The sequence below is a fragment of the Protopterus annectens genome, chromosome 8.part0, assembly GCF_019279795.1.
Source record: "Protopterus annectens isolate FY-2018-M chromosome 8.part0, PAN1.0, whole genome shotgun sequence".
NCBI classification, from domain to species: domain Eukaryota; kingdom Metazoa; phylum Chordata; order Ceratodontiformes; family Protopteridae; genus Protopterus; species Protopterus annectens.
Genome location: NC_056741.1, coordinates 105619147 through 105643374, shown reverse-complemented (window position 1 = coordinate 105643374; position 24228 = coordinate 105619147). Strand labels below are relative to the sequence as shown.

The following is a 24228-nucleotide window of genomic DNA, read 5'->3' as shown; positions in this document are numbered from 1 at the left end:
CGGCTCAGCATTGGGGTATTCTGGTATCCAGGGTCGTGGCTGGATTCCTTGTGGAAGACCATGATGTCTGGCTGCTACAGTGTCTGTTCCAGGGAATGGAGTACAAGTTGGAGGCCTGGGACTGGCTGGCACCTGATGTTACCAGTGTAACTCTTATCCTCCATACAGGTGTATAGGTGTGTCATCATTATGATGACCTGAAACATTGGAAGGGGGATCTTTTGGCCATCTGGGTCCAAGATGCTAGAGACTGGAATGCTGCATGAGTTTGTAAGTATTGTTATCAATATTTTACCAGAACCTACTCTGAATGTGTAATAGACAGGTATGCATAATGGTGTGTTTCTCTCCCCATAGCTGCAGAGGAGAGAACTCACAACCTAGAGACCCATGCAGGGGGGCTGGCCAGGTTGTGCCATGAGTGTGGTGAGTACAAATGTATCTTGCAATCTATAGTCATATAAACAAGAAAGAGTACATTAGTAACAGCCAGTAAATATATTCAGTTTTGATTGTACTGCAATGAATGTGGTCATAGACATGGACTGAAATAAGTGAGTAATGCCAGTTACAGTTCAATAAAGATGAAAACATGAAACCTAATATGTTAAGAAAACAAAGTTTCCACTGCATTAATATTGTTAAGGAAATAAAGTTTCTACTGCAGTAATACTGTTAAGGAAATAAAAGTTTCTACTGCATTAATAGTGTTAAGGAAATAAAGTTTCTACTGTATTAATAATGTTAAAGAAATAATATTTTCTAATGCATTAATTGTGGAATTACAGCTATATTGCAACACCTGCATTATAGGAACTGTTCTTCAATAAAGACTGGAAAAATATACCACTCAATGCAAGAAGTCACTCCTAATAAAGCTGTGTTGTGCAATATGTGTGTATTTTGGACTGTTGGTCATGAAATCGAGTATTACTTCAGCTGTGAACTAATAATACAAAGAATACCACTAAGTGACTGAAGGTTAGCTAATAAAGAGTGTTCTGTTAAACTGTAAATGTGGAGCTGTACTACAAGATATAATGCATTATGATATTTGTTATGCACTAAGCTCTGAAGCAATACCAGGAACACCAAAGGTATATGTGTATATCAGGAATGTCTTGTGTTAACCATTACATTTCAGCTATATGCATTCCTGTTCTTAGGTACACTGCTTAAGGCAAGTATGAAACTATAATAGCTGTAGACTGCAAATATGCCATCTGCAACTGTATATGAGTCAGGTAGCCAACACAGCCCTCCAATATGGTATGTGCACATCACAGATATTTCCACCCACTAGGGGTATATTTTCTACACCTGCATTCCATGTATTAAAGCACAGTTCATCTACTATCTCTGTCATGCAGGAATCTCATGCATGTATGTTCAAGTGTCACTGCAGTCTTGTATAACACTCTACCTCTATTACCAGGTCATATTTAGTTACCAGGTGAGATCTAGGCACATATCAGTGTATCAATATGCAGTAGTGGCTCATTAGTTCAGTCTGAAAAATGCTACGTCTGCTGTACATTTTGTCACACACAGAACAGGGTTTGAATCTAGTGACAAGTACTACTAAATATTATGAAGCAGTTATGTATTGTTAACATATGTTCTCCCCACAGGAACTACAGGTAAATAAATGGCTATAGTCACTGTTAGAATGGGTTAATAATTTGTGTATTCGGGTGTACCAGAGCATTAACAGCATTGCGCAGCAATGTGATAAGATGTCAGAAAATAAAGGCAACAAGTACAATACTAATAAAAGTTAATACAATAAATAAAATGTGTAATCTTGGTATGGCTGTATGCCTGGTGTGTCTGTGAATGTCTGCTGATAGTCTAACTCCATGCCTGGCAAGGACAGCATGATAGTTGTAAACTCTCTGTACTATGCATGATACATGTCTCTCAAGTGTCATGCTGTCACAGACTGTGATCACTGTTGCCTAATCCCATAGTCACAGATCTATCATTGACATGATTTATGTCAATAGCAAGGTCACACTACATTAGTCAACTGTACACTTTGGCAGTCGTATATGTCATACTGACTTGTAATAGCCCCCTGTAGTTGTGTACCTGCAGTTGTTAAAGCTTGGCCCATACTGCCCCATGTGGCTAGCATGAGAGGTATGCACATGTTACAGAAGCTATAGGCCCCTTGTATACATAAAGTAAGGGCAGACCTGTAGAGTATATAAGAATACTGTTGCAAACAATATAGCCTATACTGGTATTAATGGACTGTCTTTCTCTCTCCCACCATCCCTTATCTGCATCATAATTTATTATTGTTATACATTGGTTATAGTTTATTATTTAACATATGTTATTCTCAAAATGTTATGTTGGGCCTTGTATTTTATTATTGTCATGTATTACAATGGTTGCATGCTATCATACCTTGTTGAATTATGTATGTTGCTGGCCTTATGCCATAACTATTACTGGTACACTGTTACTATACTGACTGTTATCCCACTTATCATTGTGTTCCATATGCTATGCAATGTTATGTTACTGGGTTATTTGCAATGTTCTAGCCTGCTATTATAACTGACTAAATATTCTGTTCATGATTAACCTATAAACTTTAAAATACCTCGACACCATAGCTCAATTGGGTAGGCTGGTTCCTGGTGATCTGCCTACCCTACCTCAGCCTGCTGTGACACAGTGTCCCAGCATGTCTGGGGCCAAACCTGGTTCTGCCCCCTCTGCTGGCCCTGCACCACCTATGGGTGGAACTGTCTCAGGGAATGGGGCCCATCCTCCCCAGGAGCAGCCGTGAATGGGGGGTGTCACCTAGCAACAGCTATCAGGGATGGTGTGCAGGATCATACATCATGGCTACAAGGATTGTCTATGCCAGATTGACTGGCCAACCTGGAAGGGCAGGCTAGTCCCAGTGCCCAGCACCCAGTACAGCCACATTTGAGGCAGTAAAGGAGCAGTGTTGACTGCCCATGGGTGGGGAGTTCAGTCTCACTGCTGATGTCTGGAGGCACATGGCTCTCTGGTTCCACAGCACCCGCCCCTTCCGAAGTGTTTAACCCCCTCATGTGTCACACACTACTCCTGTATGCTGTCTTGCCTGTCTTGTCAGCATGCAAATGCAAACTCTCCTACCCAGCTTACCTCACAACATATATCTATGTCTCTTCCCCAACATTCCGATCTCACTTTTAAAAAAAAGTGTGTCTGTCCCACAAAAAAAAAATCAGCATATCACCCCATACATAGCTCTCCATTTTCCACCCACGTCCATTGGATGCATTTAATTATTACATGAATTAATCATCTCAGTTATATTGACCACACCCCTCTCTCTGTGGTGTGAGGCTCCAAATTCAAAATTCTCTACAACCTGCACACCTGTTGCTGTACAAGAAATGGAGAGCTGTGGTCCCTTCCTACAGCCATCCTGCACTTCTCTACCTGCCTTTCAGTATGTTTTTCCCTCTGCTTGCCACCATTTCACCACTTTCTTATCACCCCTTTTTTTCCTTTTCTTTTTTTAAAATTAGAGCATGTTTAAGTGGAGCTAAGCAGCACAGCATGCCACCAAACCCATGCAAACGCAGTTAAAACTGCTTAAAAGTGCTTTAATCATCTTATGTATTTCTGACTCTGTGTGCTACATCTGAAAAATAATCACCCTGCTAAATCTCAAACCCGGACCCTGTCAACTTATAGCATAGTGTATTAGCCCACTAGACCACTCAGCTCTAAAGTACAACAGGTGGTTCCATAAACATAACCTGCTTGCCAATGACACACTGCTTGTATGTATAATGTGAAAATTGACAGTGTACTTGGCACTGTGATGCAGATACTAAACCAGTACACAGCTGAATACATAATGATGGATGTACATGAGGCCTGGGATAGCAGGTATAGCTGTCAACTGCACAGACTGTTGCAGAATGTCTACAGTTGTGCCACCTACTTTTGGCATGGTTTTCACAAAACCTATTCTGTGTGGTAAAGTACTAGCAAGTCAGTACAGACTGAGGTTCATAGGTTCATAGGTGTGTACTAGACTAGCCTTTACAAGCCTAGCCAATAGTATTACCATGGCATCATGCCACCCAACCTTAGTTCCCAGTGCCCCTCTCAAGTAGAGCCACTGGAGTGATCCCCGGGGTGAATTTTTAATTTCCCATCCACTCATCAATATTTTTCTTGAAGAGGGCCAGTGAGGCACTCTGCTTGACATCTATGGGAAGTCTATTCCATAGCATGGGCAGTCTCTGGGCTATGAACCTGTCCCTACAACTTGTTCTGTTGATTGTGTTAATGAGGTTGTGGTCTCTGGAGCATGTAGTGTGGAGGGATTGGGATTTCTTTAGATGTAAACAAGTCGGGTAGCAGCAAAACCAATGCAGACCAGTAAAAGCCAAAAAGATTTAATAAGATTAAGTGCTTTTCATTTGCTCTGTCAGCAAACTTCTTCAGACAACAAAGGTAATCACATTGTGAGTATATATACATTTGTTGATTAATCAATTAATCACTACAGAGAGCAAACACTCTAATTAATTACAGAGCCATCCACTGACAATAGTAAAATACATATGCAAAAATACTAAACAGCATTCACAACCAAATAGTGGTAGTAATAAATCTAAGAATAAAGGGAAATTCCAATAATACTAATAGTTATGGTAATAAAAAATGGTAGATATAAGAAAAACTATATATCTATATATATTATTTATATATACTAAATAACAATAGAACATTTCTCATATACAAGTAAAACCATACTAGAGTAGATTTCAGTGTGAACATTCAATACAAATAAATCAAACATATATCAACAATTCACTTTACAGCTTCTCCTATCTAAAATATGTTTATATCTAATTCATGTTAAAACCAAATGTATATAAAAATGAATAATTAATTAGAATAATCTGACATTCTATATTCTAGATATTCACTTTAACGTTAAACATAGAGGTAAAATCCATACTAAAGATCCTATTTTACAGAAAGAGAAGGGATTTTTGGAGTTTATTAAATTACATGATATTAGAGTCTGTAAGCCCTGAAAAAGAGGGGACTGGTAATTTTGATAACATGGATTACTACAACAGAATGGTAGACTGTTAGATGACCCCCCGCCTATGAAAGTTTTCCACTAGGAGACCAATCATGCATATAATTGAACAAAATATATTCAGTTATATGTAAATACATAAAGATTTGGGTAATCCCCTATGAGACCTCTTGTTAGATGGTGGGTCACCCACTTACCACCCATGCAGGTAAATTGACTCTATTTTACAAAAATTGTTAAACTTGAGTTAAATGGTTTGGACTTCAACCCTAACTACAACTTCCTTACTGTGTTAAAGACTCTTACGACCAGTACCAAGAGATACTGGTATAGAGTGAGTAACTTCGAGTTATGGTTAAGAATAAGGCTACAATAGATGAAATTTCACTTGTGAAAGAGCTCTTGGAAATTGTTTTATATAACAATTTCTTTATGTTTGACACTCTTCTTTTCTCAGAAAATAGTGTGGGGGGCTCCCCTTGTGGAGCTAGCATTGCTAACGTATGTGTTCAAAAATGACAGTATTAAAAACAAATTAGTCTTTTACACACGGTATCTAGATGATATCTTTATTCTGCTTAATGGGTAACCAAGTCGAAGTGAAACAGTATTAAATATTTTTAACACCTCAATTGATTTCTACCTTTGATACTGGTAGGATAGCTTACTTAGACATTAATTTATCAAAAGGCAAAAATACACAGGAAGGAAACATATCCAAGCATGTTTTACACTTACCACTGCCACCCTTTTACCAAAGCGTTCAGTAATTAAAAGAGGAATGCAAATGATGTTCACACAGAGAGGCTACCCTTTGGAGCTAATTTCAGGACTGATCTTAGAAGTGAGTGACAAACATACTAAAGGAATGTATAAACCTATTTTGTCAATGAAAAAGATAGTTACCATGCAAGAGATCACATCAGAAAATATGGGAAATTCTGTAGTAACAGAGTGTGTCCTGCCACACCTGACTCACCAGAAACAAAGTTCATTACAACCTATAATACATTCAGTTACCACTGTATAGGGATACTATGAAAAAACTGGGTTATTTTTGCAAGTAACCCTAGTATATTAAACAAACTGGGTGAATACCCAGGCACTATATTTAGGAAGGGTAGGAATTTGAAGGTATTATATGAACAACGGGAAAAACAACCAAAAATAACTGGTATGTACAAATGCCAAAATTGCAATTTTTGCAAATTAGTAACTGAATCCAACAGATTTGAAATAAATAATGTTCAATATAGACTGAGGTGTAGGGCCAATTGCAACACTAGAATGGTAGTGTACCTGGCTAAATGCCAGGGATGCCAGGCATTTTACATTGGTAAGACGGAGAGGAGACTCCGTGACTGTATGTATGAACACTCATATGCCATTAGCAGGAACAAAGAAGACAATGCCTGGACATCAGTTCAGATTTTTTTAGTTAGACAGCCCAGGCTTCGATGTTAGAGGTGGTCCTGCACCATTGAGCAGTGTGTTAAAGCTTAAAAGTCTAAAAAGATGAATTTAGGAAAATATATTAACATAGAATGTCAGATTATTCTAATTAATTATTCATTTTTATATACATTTGGTTTTAACATGAATTAGATATAAACATATTTTAGATAGGAGAAGCTGTAAAGTGAATTGTTGATATATGTTTGATTTATTTATATTGAATGTTCACACTGAAATCTACTCTAGTATGGTTTTACTTGTATATGAGAAATGTTCTATACACAAGAAGGACACATATCGATATGTGTTATTTAGTATATATAAATAATATATATAGATATATAGTTTTCTTATATCTACCATTTTTTATATCAACTATTACCATAACTATTAGTATTATTGGAATTTCCTTTATTCTTAGATTTATTACTACCACTATTTGGTTGTGAATGCTGTTTAGTATTTTTGTATTTTACTATTGTCAGTGGATGGCTCTGTAATTAGAAGTTGGTTGCCTCTGTAAGTTAATTGATTAATCAACTAATTAAGAGAGAAAAAATGTATATATACTCACAATGTGATTACCTTTGTTGTCTGAAGAAGTTTGCTGACAGAGCAAAGCGATAGCTTTAATCTTATTAAATCTTTTTTGTTTACTAGTTTAGTTTTGTGTTTATATTTCTTTAGATGTAGCATTTCTAAGTAAGTCAAGCAGAGATCGCCTCTAAGTAGGCAATATGAGACAGAGAATAGTTGGAGTTTTTTGAGTCTGTCCATCTAGAACAAGTGTTTAAGGCCTAAGATTCTCTTTGTCAGATATTTTTGCGACCTCTCCAGTTGTTGTAGATGTCTAGAGTGGTACATGCCAAATGAGGCATTGTACTTGATGACTGGCCTAATGAGGGAAGAGTAGAAGGAGACAATGATTGCGTTCTTCCTGGATGCAAAACCCTTAGTAATGAAATGTGCCACACAGAAGGACTTTCTGACCACAGTGGCAATGTGGAGGTCAAAAGAGAGGTTGCTGTCAACCTGTGTTCCCAGATATCTTATGACGCCTTCTGTGTTCAGTGGACTACCATCAATGTGGTAATTCATGGGAACCAGGTTTTTCCCAAAGGGAATGACGACACTTTTTTTGGCATTGAGCTTAAGGCCATGGTTCTGACAAAAGTCATTGGTCTCAGTGAGGCCTTTCTGTAGAATGTCAACATCACTTGGGGAGTTAATTATGGCTCCCAACTTGCAATCGTCTGCAAACTGTGTCAGCCAAAGTCCCTTTGTGTTAGCCTGGACTTCAGAGATGTAGATACCAAACAGGAGAGGACCCAAGACTGATCCCTGTGGGACTCCACTCATGACTGGTTGACAATCTGACTTCAAGTTAGCAACTTTCACACTGTGGGTTCTATCTGTGAGCCAGTTTGTAACCCACCTAGTGATATAGCGGTTGATGCCTAGTGATTTTTGCTATGATTCCTGAGTGGGGAATGGTATCAAAGGCCTTGACCAGATCAAGGCATGCTGTAAGAACCACCTTGCCTTCATCCACAGGTCTGGTGACAGACTCAAAGAAGTCAACCAGGTTGAGCAGGCATGATCTACCCTTCACAAAACAAAACTGTGTGGGATCCAGAGTTTGGAGGTTCCCTATATCTTTGTTCATTAGGTCATTGATGATGTGTTCCATAGCTTTGCACATCAGATGTATCAGGCTAATGGGGCGATAGTTCCCAGAGTTTGTAGTCACTCATCCTTTGTGGAGAGGGATGAATGTAGCAGTGCACCATTCAGTAGGGACAAAGCCTGAGGTGAGGCAGGTTAGAAAATCATGACAGACAGTTCAGTGACACACATCATACCCATTCAAATACACATGCTTATGCAAATCCTGTGTAACAGACTGTATGCATGCACATATATCTTGCAAACAGACCTGCTGCAGTATTGACTCAGTAGCTCAGTCTGCTAAATTCCTAGCACAATGTACAATTTGCCACCCACAGTCATGGGTTAAAATCCAGTGTATTCCAATTCAGTGACATGCTTGTGAATACAACAAATAATGGCTGAGTCCTGCAATTTTAAGCAGAACAGGTTACTACTACTGCATTCAATGCTACCTATGTTAGCATGTAAAAGGCCTGTAGGTGAGGACACAATGCACAAATATGTATAGGCATTCTAAATGTCACCTACCACTCTCTGAATGGCACTATTATATAACATATGTACCTTAAGCACATGCCTCACATGGACTGCTATAGGTACCCTCACCCTGGCTAGGCTGTAACAACAGAGCAGACACTGCTCTCTCACTGGCATATACAGCTTGCTGTCCTCCAGTGTGTTTACACCCCCCCGTTATGACTCCTGGGCAAAACGCAGCAGCCATAGCCTGCAACATATGCAGCAGTATGTTCAACTACCTCCTATAGACATACCACACCTCACAACCCCCTAGAACAAAGGATCCACACAACACCCATACATAAAGGGGTGCGGGCAAAGGTCATGTGACAGGGACATGTGTCACAGTCTTCCCCTACAAACATACACAGCTGATAGACCAGCAGCTACTGCAGCAGCATGCATATTCTGATGTATATGATGTATGACACACTCATTTATCTTCCCCTTTACTGACCTCTACCCACATTGTTTAACACTGAATTGCCACATAATCAGCAAGTAATTTCACAATGGCCAAACATAGCATGAAAAACTGTGGGCATACAACATAAATCCCAACAGTGGACAATATTTTTATCTACCGTCTGTAATGCTGTAGTCTCCACACCTCAATAATGTCAATCACAAAGACTAGGAAAGGGCCAAGGCCTCCTTGAAGGCCTTAAATATAGCAGTAACATGCCATGCCATTCGCTAATGGAAGTTCAACCCAGCTGCTCTGGATGAAATTAGCAAGTCTGAGCCACAGATTGGTGCACAATCACCTGTTCATGAGCACTACCTACAAAAGGCAAGCAGTTGCCTATGGTAAGCAGGTCTACAACTTGCTTTACCAAGACAGACTGTGATTTCAGAACCATTTTCTTCATGATTTCTGCACAAAAAGGAGTACAACGCTCTACCAGGTATGTAATAGAAGCACCCATTTAATGGGGTGCAGATGGGATGATGCAATAATGGGGAATAGCGGTTACAACAGTAGGCCTGTAGTACATCTCTGGGAATGACATGTTGGTGATAGTCAGCTGTCCAGCACCTATAAGCATGCCTTTCAACTCTGCCTGCCACAGATGACAGCTCTGGCCCTCTCAGTCCCACCAATGGTTGGCTCCTGTATGAATGCTACTTTATTGTGTGTTAGACAATACTGACAATAAGTAATTATGGACACAGCCTGCATATCAAATGATGTACTGTCATTCAGCTCCTCTCAGTCTGTGACGGTCATACAGGAATAGTTCAAACATTGTTCAGGTGTCCCTGACTGTCCCTGATGTACTCTGGCTAGGTCAGTCTTGCATACCTGGCAACCCCCTACAGCAGGACTGCAGGTCATAGCCAGTAGTAGTTGGGGGACACAGGCTGTAACTCAGTGACAGAGTGTACATATTGATTATACAATGTAAGGAATGAATACAGTAACAGATATTACTGTAGCATAACAGTTTTCTGAGAGTTCTGGTGTGCGACAGCCAGATTCCCCACAGTCTGAGAGCAACCATTACATATTGTCCAACTGTTTGCCAGATATCCACGTTTCTGGCAAAGGGTACACATATGTCAGACACATGTACACATTCCACAAACATCTGTGTACTATAGATGTTTGACATCTACATGGAAGATACCCTACAGCATGTTTGCAGTGCTGTCTGTCATTGTGTGACACAGATGTTGCTGGACTATCCCCATGTACTTGTAGTAACACTCACCTATGTGTCGGACAGTGGCTGCATGACATGGTACTTGGACTTTGCCCATAGGAGACACACCATAGTAGATGGCATTGATGGGCGTGGAGACATACAACAAACTCTGCCACAGCACAGAGGGACATGACCAGTATTGCCACTATTTTGCTGATAGGTACATACATATTGTGTTGATAAATGGTGGGGTATGATGTGGGAGTTAGCGGAGGATAGTGCTAGCAGTTTGGATGTGCAGGGTGTATACATAGTGGAGAGCAATGTATGTGGTCCTAAGATATGTTCCCCTCTTCTTGCCTTTCAGAAAAGATGTATAGATGGTGGCACCCACCATTTTCAGCTATAGAAAATGATGGGATCCTGGATGGCCTCAGACTGCGTCGCAACATACTACTGTCCAGGAGTCATCAGAATTATGAGCAACATGCTGCACTGTGGGCTGACTTTGTCACAGCAGTAAATTAAGTAAGGCTACAGGAAAGAAGCTATGAGCAGGTCCAACACCTGGTGACAGACATGATAAATGCTGCACGGCAAAGGCTCGTTGCTGTGGCCAGGGACTGTGCTGTTAACAGTGGAGGGCCTGCAGCAGCCTGCTGTGTTCATCACTGTAATACTGTATCTGTTATTGTGGCAGCCTCTGCATACCAGTACATGGATGTTAGATCAATCTGCATTGGGGAGTGGTGGTTTGTAATGCACACTTGTACACACATACTCAGAATGTCAGCAATGTGGGCATATCACAGTTCCTACTGTATATGATGATATGTGCACATATTATCCTGTAACAATGCAACATTTATTTTTGCTAACAATAGCTCTCCCTCACAGTTCCATAGATATATCAGGTGTGGCCAGAATCCAACATTCTATAGCCGGTGAGTGTGAAACTGTTTTGGTATGAATCGTATACACGCTAAGAATGTTAAGGGCTGCCATTTTGCTGTAGACACAACTGTTATGCTTAGCCAGAGTACAATACTTGTATGTCCAGTTTTGGAGGAGTTAACTGAAGTGCATTGAATCAGTGATCATAGTAGTGTAGTTGCAGAGCTGTAACATATTTCCCTTATTTTTGTGAAGGTCTATGCAGCCTACTATAAAGGGGGCAGTAGTATGCTCAAGACATGTGCTCTGTGTTTTAAGAATATGCATTATCACATACTCTGACATATCACTTATCTTACAAGTGTATAGTAGTGGCAACATTAACCGGACGTAACTGCAGTGCATGTTATAAAGGGCCTGTCTTGTCGGTGTATGTTGTAGTCTGCTTATGTGTTGTGCATGGGATCAAGATTAAGATGTGGTATGTGTATGCAGTTGTGACACCTCACGTGTATGTGTGTGGGTGTGTGGATCACCATACATAGTAGTGCAGGTAGTAATGTACTTATTTTGTCTTCCTCCTCACAGATGACCAGGGTTTGGAGTCTGTCCCCCTCACAACCTGATGTCAGTATCTCATCAGACTCTGATAATGATGGTGGCCACAGTGAGGCACAGTTGGGGTTGATGGGGGCTGAATCTGTCTCATGGGTTGACATCCCACTTCCTCCCCCATTGTCCATGCATGCAGTCAGTATGCCCACATATACCCAGTCCTCTGTGGCCATGGATATCAGACAGTCAGAGTGTGGTGGCATTGATCAGGAGAGTGTGGCACCACTGGCATCAGTGAGTGTAGACACTAGCCATAGCCAGAGAGCTGGTGAAATCCCAAACAGGCAGATTCACAGGGGTGCTGGAAGGTGGACTGATGCCCATCCACCACCTGTCACAGGTGTCACATCACACGTCTCTTGACTCATGTTTTGGTCCATCATGGAGGCACATGCACAGCATGTTTAGATGGATGTTTAGGATCATGAATGTATCACTGTCTGGCATCCATGACTCCCTCCACCATATTTATGATGCCATGCATCATCTCATTGATGTAGTGGACAGACGGTGGGGTGAAACATTGTCAGTCCTTGACCGCACATTGTCTGTGCTAGAACATGTGGTGGGAGTAGAGCATTGGACACAAAGCCATAGATCAGCAACAACATCTGCTAAGAGTCCACGTGGATGTGCACACTTATACTCTAGTAGTAGCAGTACCTCCAGCACTACAGAAGGGAGGGTGCTGGCCACACCACAATGTGGCAGACAATTGGCACATGGTCCTCGGCAGTCCTGTGAGGGACACGGGCCCAGCAGACACCAGTCACCATCAGCAACTAGTACCACAACTGACCCTGGGTATGGTGGTGCCAGTGCTATGCCTAGCAGAGCCAATTCTTATGTTCATGGCTGGAGATGGTGAACTGTCCATTCTGCCATGTGTGGTCCACAGCTGCCCAGCATACCCACTTATAGGGCTGGCACATGGTTTGATTGTATACGCGCACACACTCCAACATCAGTGTCACATGCAGGTCACAAACAGACACACACGGAACCTCTCCATGGCCCAGCTGACCAGCACTCCTTCCTGACTCACACACATGATGCCCACTGTGTGGCACAGGGTGACTATAGTACATTACATGACAGTTTGTAGTGCGGTAGTGTTATGCCATGAAAGGTGCTGTATGCTGGCAGATGTCATGAGTACACATCAAAGTGTTTGTACCTTTGTTCCATGATATTAGATTGGTGGTAATGTTGCAGACTTACAGGTGTCTCTCAGAACTGTGTATGTTTCTGTTTCATGGGTCTAAGTGGCTAAGCTGTGAAGACTTGGTGCCAGTACAGTGGCTCAGGCTGGCAATGTAGCAAAGCAGATATGTGACATCAGCAGGGTACAGCTGTATATGTGTATGGTCACCTAGGTGCATATGTGTAGAACAGTGTGTCAGGGGCAATAGGGCAGACAGCATAATCCTGCATGCATACCCCATGGCAAAGCATGTTACCCTTGGTACGTGTCACCTGGGTGTTCTGTACCTACAAATGTAGGTGGTGGCAGATAGTATTTATGTCTAGATACACAGATGTAGACTATTTAAGGTGAGCTACTCACAGGGCCTTAAAATGTATAACCATTGCACACACCTAGGCATGACAGACACACTGCTGCAAGGGGATATATTTACACACATGCATACACACACAGAGTTGCTTGTTTTGAGATTAGAACCCCTATTCATCCAGTAATATTGTAAAGGAGGCCAATGGGGGGTTAACATGGCCTTACAACATACAACCATTGAACACATAGGCATGAAAGACACACTGCTGCAAAGGGGTATACTTATACACACAATCACAGAGTTGCCCCTTTTGAGATTAGAACCCCTACCTATATAGTAGTATATACTATAGCTCTAAGTACCTATTGCATGCACCATGGAGCTTATATGCTTTGAGAGTGTCTGCCAGTGCTGTTAAGGTGCATGACATCAGCAGACCCTGTAAAGGAGGCCATTGGGGGAGTTGACAGGTAGGCACAGGGCCTTAAAATGTTTAACCATTTCACACACATAGGTGTGACAGACACACTGCTGCAAGGGGAGACACACACACACACACACACACACATGCCCTTTTTGAGAGTAGAACCCCTACCTATCTAGTAGTATATATTATAATTCTAAGTACTTATCACGTTTTGAGAGTGTCTACCAGTGTTGTTAAGGTGGCTGACATCAGCAGCCACTGACAGGGATGCGACTGTTGTAGAGGACTCTATTCACAGGGCTATGAACTGATTGACCATTGCACAGACATAGCCCTGATGGACATGTCTGTACTGCTGTGTGGGAAATATCTACATATATACACACACAAGGTGGCTCATATAAGATTAGAACCTCTACCTTCCTACTATATAACTCACAGTACTAGCTACATATGCCACTGGTTACATTTGGTATACAACTGGCTGCAGCACTACAGCACTCTACACCTTTAAATATCTATGTGTTTCTATCTACGTATATATAAATATGTCTAGCTATATATATCTATCTATATAAATATATATATATATATATATATATATATATATATATATATATGCATACTGCTGGTATATGTCTATCTATATATATAAATATATCGATACATATATATACATCTGTGCCACATACTGATAGATAAGGGTTATCATGTCTATGGGGGATAGGGGGAGACAGATAAGTATACATAGTTGTCTGTATGCACAGAGATATATTCGCATCTCAGTTCTTTAGACAGATGAGACATCAGACATGGACTGATGTTAGCAAAGTGAAGGAGCATGCCCAGTGTGACCATCAGTACTTACAAGTTGACTCCAAGCCAGACCAACCTGCACTCCAGTCTGGGATGTTGTGTGCCACGCCAGCTTGCTGCTGTACCTGATTCAACAGTCTAGCACCTCTCTGATATTATGCCCAAAGGATTCCCCGGCTGTGTGCTGAACGTAATATATGACTCATACCTAGGGTGTGTACAAATTGCAATAGACTTACTGGGTTTTGCATCATATGTCTGGTATGTTTTACATAGCATTGTGATTTTCTAGTACATCAGTAACAAATCATTATAGATTTATGTTAAGTTAAGTACTGTTGAAAGACATTTGAGTTAGTTACTCCATATACAGTAGGGAACCCAGGCTACTGCATGACCTGTTATTCTCTGCACTTTCTACATTTGTCTGGCCATTAGTTAATCCTTTTCCTTATATGTGGGCCTTTGTCCCACTCGTGTTCTTGGCTTTGTCCATATTTCCTGCTCTAAGTAGTTGTAGGTATGCTCTGACTGGGGTACATGATGTAACAACACACACAGGGTTACAGACTTCACACCTCTGACTGTACATGTTTTGCAGGATGTCCAGCATTCTGCCCCATATGTCTGCTCTGCTCCTCAGACAGTTGTGATTTTTTTGGTAATATACTACTACACAGTGCCCACTGAATTGTTATAAGTAATGATACAGTTACGTAATGGCCTTTGCATCCTGCTGCTCCTCTGACTTGTTACAACCTGCTGTTATACTAGTCACCTTCTAGGTTACACAGAGCATATGCAATGTCCATATCTGTAGACCCCTGTCCCTCCATTTTCTCTGGCTTTGTACAGCTTTATTGCAATAACAAATAGTGACATACTGATAATCTGTGGGACTCCTACTATAGCAGTACCTCACATACAAAACTGGAGGTGCACCAGCTTTGAACCATGAACACTATCAAACATGCTATTGTACTTAGCCCAATAAGCCACACCAGCCACCAGACAGTGCAGTTTAATTCCTGACACTATCAACAGCAGACAGACATACATTTTGACCCCTGTATATTGTGGAAATAGCACGTCGCCAGGTTGTTTTGGACAGCCCTAGAATTGTGTGGTCTGCTGCTATAACCTTGCAAACATGCTGTTACTGCATTTGTATGGGAACATGGCTGTGTTGGGGGTAGGGGACTTTATTATTGACAGTAATGTGTCTGTCCTATGACCCCGCTGTTCATCATTTCCATTGCATACTGCAGTGGGTTTTGCTGCCTTGTGGCCTACTGCATATTATGGGGCAGCCAGTATTGGACAGAGAGATTCTGTTGTCCCACATAGCTGTTAGTTCTCTGCAGGTGACCCAGTAGCCCACTCTATTCCTTTGAATACCTGCATCAGGTCCATACATATGCTACTATAGTCCAGTACCTCATACATTTGCTGTAAAAGAGAGTGACTTACCTTGTGAATGCAGCAGTTGGGATAACAGTGCTACAGGGCTGACTCTGTCAGATGCATACAGTACACAGCCAATACATGGTAAGTTACAGGTTGTGTGGTGTGGTTAGCATCCTTTTTACTATGTATGTGAGTCGGAGAGAGGTGTCAGTCCCTAGGACCCTAGATTGTCAGTGCATTTGCTATGCATTGCCTCTTTGCCAAGGCCAGGGCATACTGGGCATGCCTATGTCTGCTTACAGGGACAGGTTCACAGTGATCCTCCTCCAAGCCCCCTCCCGTGGGTGTGGCTGTGGGGACCTAGGCACTGGTGGGGGGGGGGGTTGTGAGTCCCTTCCCTGAGATGATCCTGCTGCAGCTGTTTCCACAGGATCATATTGTGTAGCATGGCACATACTGTGAACATCTGTGCACATGTGGCTGGAGCATACTGCAGGGATCCACCAGATATACCAAGGCAGCAGAACTGTGACTTCACCAGCCCAAACACAAACTCTGTGATGTTCCTAGTTTGTGCATGGGCCTCATTATGGCATTCTTCGGTAGCTACGTGTGCATTTCTGATGAGTGTCATCATCAATGGTTTCAGTGCATAGCCTGCATTCCCCAGTAGATGGCCATACAGGATGTCCCCCCTGGCAAACAGCTCGTACAGCTGTGATGAATGCCAGATATTGGAGTTGCAATAACTGCCAGAGCTCCCAGCACACACATTCATGATAATGGCCTGGGCGTTGCACACAACCTGGCAGTTGATGGAGTGGTACCCCTTGCTGTTCACATAGACTCTACTTTCCTCACTGGTCAGTGCTTTGATATCTACATGATTGCAGTCTATGGCACCCAGTACCTCAGTGTAGTGTGCTACATGGTAGAAAAGATGCATACTGCTGTCCCTCTTCTCAGGGGTATGGGGTAAATAAATGTGATCACTAGCATGTATTTGCATGGCAGCCAGGAACTGGTGGAGTACCCTGGATGCAGATGCCTGTGAGACTCCCATCATGTCCCCAGTCGGTCTTTGGAAAGTACCTGTATCTAGTATTCTAAGGGCTGCACATACCTTTGTTTCCACAGGGATCGGCTCCCTTCTGTTGGCTCAGGGTCAGAGTTGAGGTCAGCAAACTCGGTGAGTTCTTGTAGGATATCCCTGTCCACTCTGTAGCACTCTACAATCTCCAGCTCATGTAGCTCCAGGAAGGTTATGCTGGACCTGAACACTCTTCTCCTTCTCAGTCTGGGCCTGTTGTCAGCAGCAGCAACAGCACTGATCTCAGCCTCTAGCCCATACAGATGGAGCAAAGCAGTAGCAGCCCCTATCATTCTGTCAGTTAAAATTCCCAAGTCTGTACACCAATGGTGCAGAGTATGTGGGAAAAATCAGATTGTACGGTGTATGCATAATTTATACTGGTGTGCTGCAGATGTTTTTTTACTTTTTATGAATTGTAATTTTTTTTTTGCATAATGGCATGTCTGTGCACTGCTGCTCGGCATGCAAATGTAATATAGGTATTAAAAAAACTTATATTTTTATTAATTTGCATTATTGTTTGGACACACAGGGGATAGTTTTGCAAATATCTGTCCTTATTGTCACATTTCTGATCTTCTAATTGGGCTTTTAGAGCCCCTATTCATTTTTGACATTTCTGTGCAAAGAAATTTTCCGTGTACACTTCTGACACCAACATGGGTTCTGCACAGATACTTATCTGCTTCCTTCATTGCTCTATACCCTCATTTGCATGCAGTTCACCTGCTTATGAGGTGATTTGCCTAAAATGGACACTTCTGTGTCTGCACGCTTGTGCACGCCCCTCTGCTCTGTTTACTGGATTGCATGGCTGCTGGTTTCCGTGTTATCTTCATATCAGTCTGCCTACATGGAAAATCACTGTAGGCTTTACTGAGTTCCCCCCATGTTTCAAATTATGAAAATCATCTTTTCATATTTAATTCAATAAGTCTGTAAGAACCCAAATTACTATGATAGATGAGGTTTAATTTTAAAACTGCTCTAAGTAGAGATAAATTGGCCTTGATATAATTTTGTCTTTGTGTTATAGTTGCAGAGAAATAATATTTTTTTCTGTTTCATAGTAAGAAATATAGTACAAAAATGATGACATTTATCATATTTACTAAAGTTTGCTGTAATGGAGCAAGGCAGCATGGTAGGTGATAATTTATTTTGAAGCAAGTATCTCTCCAGACAAACTTGCCCTGAAATATTGATTTTTACTGCTACACCTGCTGAGATATAATTGTTTTATACTTCAGAGTCAATAATTATGATATCTGAAAGTTTTTTTGAATATCTCTGGAAGAGGACTATAGCAGCATGATGGGTTTCATGCTGATGGTGACATTAGTCCACACAAATTAGTCATGATACATGAACTCTTTCTTGCTCATCTTCTGAGATACAGTGTGTTGATGATTCAAATAATAAAATTGATAATATTTTCATATTTTTATCAATATTTTTGTAAAGATATAGCTAGCTCCATGGAACAAAGGGATAAAGCCCTGACTGCAACACAAGTGACCGGAGATAAATTAACCACTTGTGTGTCTTTAGGTCCTGGTTGGGAGTGGTCACTCTTGCAAGAGCTGGCTGAGGATGATGACAGTGAGTGGTTACTGCTTGCTCATCTATCCTGTCGGGAAGTGAAGCAGCTCTTGGATAAAACCTAGTGGGAGTATGAAGTAGTGCACCCTTAGGGAACAGGTATGCACCAGTGGTGCATGTACACATATCACAAAAGTCAGAATACAGGGGTATTTGCTTCATGGTGGTGGCATGCAGGGATGCTTAGGGAGTTGCTGACAGGAAAGAGGGTGCTGAATTTGTGGAGGTAGGCTGCACCTATGAACCAGCATGGACGGCTATACTAGGGCTACTCTCTACCACCTGAATAACACCACTGGGAGGAACAGATAGGTTTACAGGGTTGCCTAAATAGGAATGAACAGGCCATATGGCTTTCACCTACAAACAAATATGGTGGCTTATTAGATCATATATCATTTTGAAGCTGGCTCTTATCTGGGAAAATTGCCCCTGATATTTGTCCTCTGCATTTTGTTTTTCTTTTAGAGTATGTAAATTTTTGTATATTACTACAAAGGAACAACATGATGAATAATTCCACTGATATATCACTCCTGTTCAGTACAGTTGTAGTGATAGTAACAATATGCTTATTTGTCTGGTTATGGCAATAACAACATGTTTCATATCTGTAACAATATTTCATTAAACTGGCATGGCAATATGGTAGATGGTGTAGCAATGTAATTTTGACATTCAGTCAAAAAATCCGCTGAAGTTAGTTGGTGCCCAGATGGGATGGATGATGAGATATTTTCAATTGTTTGGAAAACTAAAATATGAATTATGAGTGGGGATGACACTAAATATGCCATTGTGAATATATGGGTGGGCTGAACAATTTTTACAATAGTACTTTTTTGCATGAATGTTTCAAGTTAGAGTTATAACATTTGTTTCAAGTTTGGTTTTAGAAATAGATTCTCTGAGAAGTAATTGTTCTTATTAAGGAAGATAGCCAACATTCCTAAGCTCCTCAGGAATTAATGCATTAAGGTAAATACAGTACTTGAATGCCTGCTGTTGGGTATAAATGCAGTTTAGATAACAGGCATGAAATGTGAGCTATCCTTATTAGATTACCAATGTTCCACAGCAAGGTTTTAATATAACAATGTCATCATTTGAATAACAAGAATGTCTAATCTGGCAAGAAGTAATTGTATAGACAGTGAAATCATTTCCAATTTGCCATAATTTCCTTTCTACTCACTAACTGGCTATTGGGATTTAATAAGAGGAACCCAAAAATATAGAAAATAAATAAAGAAATAAAAAAATAATCTAAAGCAATTAACTGCTGTATCAGTTACACTAACTTGCATTTTCCTTTGAGCTTGCAAACCATTTTCAGAGAAAGCCTTGGTTAGTAAGCAGAAAAAAAGAATGCTCTGACTTGAATAACTTCATTAGCTGCTACAACTACAAGATTTATTTATATGTATGTACATATATATTTACATCTGTTTACATGAGGACGGGTCTACTTCAAAACTTTGAAATCTCATAACACTGAAATTCAAAAAATTGAGGTCATAACATCGAAAACGCAAAACAACAAAAACTCAGAACACTGAAAGTATGCATTATAACATAGAAAACTGCAATAATCATGTAAATGACATCCCCTCCAACTATAACAACACCAAACTACAGTACATAACATATTTTGGACTCAGAATACTTACTCCATATCCTACAGCAACGTAAACATTAGGCGGAGGAGCTATGTTACATCAAAATGTAATTAAATGTGTATAATAATAAAAATAAACAAATACAAAGCAGTTTAACAGACAGCCCATTAAATAACCACACTAATGCCATTCATGGGCATTAAATGGAAAATAACAAACCTTCCCAGGGATGGAGGCCTGTCAACACCCCTTAGTTGTTTATTATTTCCCAAATAATGACTACTCTATCGGGTATCACTGTTTGTGTATCTGACCTCAATAAGTTAGTATCTCCCAATGAAGGACTTCTGTTATTTCAAAAGGTCAAGTAACTAGAAAATCTATGTTGCTTCATTAAAAAGGTATTGCATAAGCTGTTTGTACCAGTGCTTTTGGTCATGTGTGTGAAAGGTGAGTATACCTTCATAACTCTCCCATGCTTCTGGCTGTAACAGTCACAGGTGCAAATGCTTCTTTATCCAGCAATCAAAAGGAGCATATAGATTCTCATTATGAAGTCACAAATAATATACACTCCTACAGACCGCTTGATATGGTTTCTAATTTACAGGATGATAGGCTGATGTGTATGCTTTTTTAAGTCAAATAAAAAGTAATCTTAATCTTGTAAACTTAGTGTAAACAAACTTTATGTAAATAAGACTTTTCAAATATTTGAATAATTGTGATATTTATACATCCTTTGACCATTATTTTCCTATTCTTTTTTTACAGATGCTTTATCAGTAAAAGCACTACAACAGGTCAATACTGTGCAATGATTGGAAATGTAAATAATCGATGGGATATTCAGTTGTGTGGTAATAATTACCGATGGGTCTGTGAGAGAAAGATATCCACTGTTTAAATATATTATTGGAGAAGGCAATAACAATATCAGCAACATAACCTAATTGTGATAGCTTTGAAACTCCAAAGGAAATGCTGTTAGATAAAAAAATGAAGCCTGTTAATTGCCAATGCTGCGTTGACTGCACCGTGATTAAATGTTATCATTTTTAGCTGCCTCAGTCATTTTGACATTGCAAATGCCAGTGGTCATCTAGTAGCAAATCATGCCACAACAGAAATACTTCAGTCTTACTGCCTTTCCATACCCACAGAGATGCCCAGGCGAATAACATTACAGCATGTTACAGAAGTTCAAGTCGCTTAACTGCTGATGGCAGATGAGGTATTTCCATTAATGTGCTCCTCCCTAGGATCAATGACATTCTTCCCATAACTGATCTGCTCTGTGCAAAAAAAAAAAAAAACACTGCTGCCATTTAAACAGCTGAGAATAAAATGATTACGTTTACCAACTTATCCAGCCATCAGGAACACCACTGCTGTACTCTAAATTCTAGCAGCCTGTTGTTGTTACTACTAAAGCCTCACTTTTACTTAATACCTTCTCCTGCAAACTTGAATGAGGGATGTTTCCCCCATTGCTCAGCAGATTACAATCAGAAATCAAGTCTAAACACTCTGCACAAGCCTTCCTTCAGTCTTGCCACTTGTGAGAGGACTTTTTTTTAACCAGTGCCTGCTATGTGGAATGACATACCAGAAAGAAATTATGATAGTAGACCAACTCTACCTTTCAATGAATCACTCAGAGATTACCTGTTCAAATAAAATAAGTGCAATTATTACAAGTAACTATAGGGACACCAGATAATTGTCAAAGATGAAAGTCTTAACATCACTGCTTATTGGTCTGCAAATCTAACCAAACATGAATTCAGATAAATTTTTTTTTACAACCTTTTTAGAATCCTAATTACTCTAAAAATAAAAATATCTTAACACAGTTTTCACTGTCTCTAATTTCTGAAAGAAAACCCGTAGTGTGTAACTTTATTAATTTTTTTTTTGTATTTTAACAGTGATAACAAATGCTAACTGATATAAACCTGTTTATACATTTTCTTTTTTTTGTGTTATTTTCCATTTCCTCTCATTTATTCTGCTCTTCATGCCAACTCTCAGTCTTCATTACTCTCTAAACATAAAGGTTCTTTACTGGATTGTTTTCTAAAAGTGCCTGTGATTTATAATGAAGGCCTCTATTTTCCTCCCTTCCTTTTCTGAGTGATAGTTAACTTAAGAACTGAGTTCTCAACCTGAATGGTTTAATCTATGTACATCTGTAAGTACTACAAAATGCAGTTATGTTATGTTTTTCTCTAATTCACTCTGGTTTTGTACATGTTTACAATTTCTAGTTACTTCATATAAAATCTTGTTTTGTTATTGGAGTTTGACCTGATTTGCTACTGTTATCTGATGGAAATGCCTTTAGGTGTTCTGTATTGTTGTACCTCAATCAGTTTGTATTTGTGTTTGTATTACTAGTATGGACCAGGTCACAGATGGAAAGAACCACAGATCAGTTCAGTTACCTGCTTAACAAAGAATAAATGAATGATTGAATAAATGAATTAATACACAAATAACATAAATAAAAAAATAAACAAGGATTGCTAAAATGATGCCAGGCTCTCTTTCTTTACCCAGATATTTGAAAGATAACCAACCTTGTTTGACTTTCACTCAAGGTGTTTTTTGTAGAAATGAAACCGTCATCATGCTCAGGGTAATATATTTCATGTTTGATATTTTTTCTCTCTTTGTAATGACATTATAGGCTAGACACAACTAAACAAGTATGCATTTACCCGTTGTAACTGTATAAACTCAGACTTTGATAATTGCTCACCTTACATATTTATGTCATCTCCTCTCTACTCTCCAATACATGTAAGTGACAGCACAACTGAGACTTTGCAGTAGAAGTCTATGGACACGCATCTGTGCCATTTTAAAAGCCCGTGTTAAGGCCACAGTCACTGCACTTCGTTAATCCAACTGAAATTACTATGCACATATTTCAAATATTTTATTAGGACATTTCACAAACTTTACTAGAAAAGGCATAGAGTACTGTGGGCATTTTATTTTCAGATATTTGCTGTGAATATGGATGCTTTTACAAATGCAACATATAAATTCAAAATAAAAATACAATTTATAAGAAATATATTAAAGGTAACAGAAATATGCAGAAGAAAATTTTAAAATAACTGTACCTATAAATATTCTGTGGAAACAATCAGTATGTTCTAAATTATCATAATCCTTCAGAAGGTAACTAAACATTTATCTCTCCCACACGGTACACAGATATCCCATAGTACTGAATAACCTATACCTTCCATTTACATAATAATTTGTCCTCCAGTACTCCATCCATCCTAAAGTTTACCATCATCTCATCCTGTTGAATTCCAGAACTCATCTGCTACTTAAAGACTCATGACATGCTCTGGAAGTTTTGATATGTCTGTCATAGTGTAAGAAAATACATACACTTACATTTTTAATTTTCTTTTCATTTACATCTCCCCGAAACTCATGTTTGGATTATACCTGACTATATATTCCCTGTGCCTTTGTTCTTACTCTTTTTTTTCTATTTTTATCATCTTTATTTTTGCAAATTTTGAAACATTAGTATAGTTTGCTTTTGCATATATTGTACACTATGTTGTGACTATTTAGGTTTATTGGTTTCCTGTTAGTAGAACTGTTTTCTTAAATGAAAGTTTATTTCCTTTTGAGTCACTGCTCCTGTACTTTTGTGAACTGTATTATATTCAGTTTATTAATGCTGCTAATTAATGCCTTAAATATTTACAGAAAAAGTCCTAGGCTGTGTCAGAATGTCTAGGTTAACAAACAAAGAAAAAAAAAGAAAAAGAAAAAAAACTAATTAATAATTTTCTCTTTGTTTCTCAATACCAAAGAGGAATAAATGACTCA

General features: G+C 39.6%; 1 long non-coding RNA gene across 1 annotated transcript in view; it reads left to right on the top strand.

Annotated features, from left to right (window-relative positions):
* LOC122807976 overlaps nt 1-22884 on the top strand; it is a 28721-nt gene extending 5837 nt beyond the window's left edge. Inside the window, exon 2 of the long non-coding RNA XR_006365745.1 lies at nt 21136-22884. This is a non-coding gene — a long non-coding RNA (uncharacterized LOC122807976). The remainder of the gene's footprint in view (nt 1-21135) is intronic.
* Nucleotides 22885-24228: the final 1344 nt, after the last annotated feature.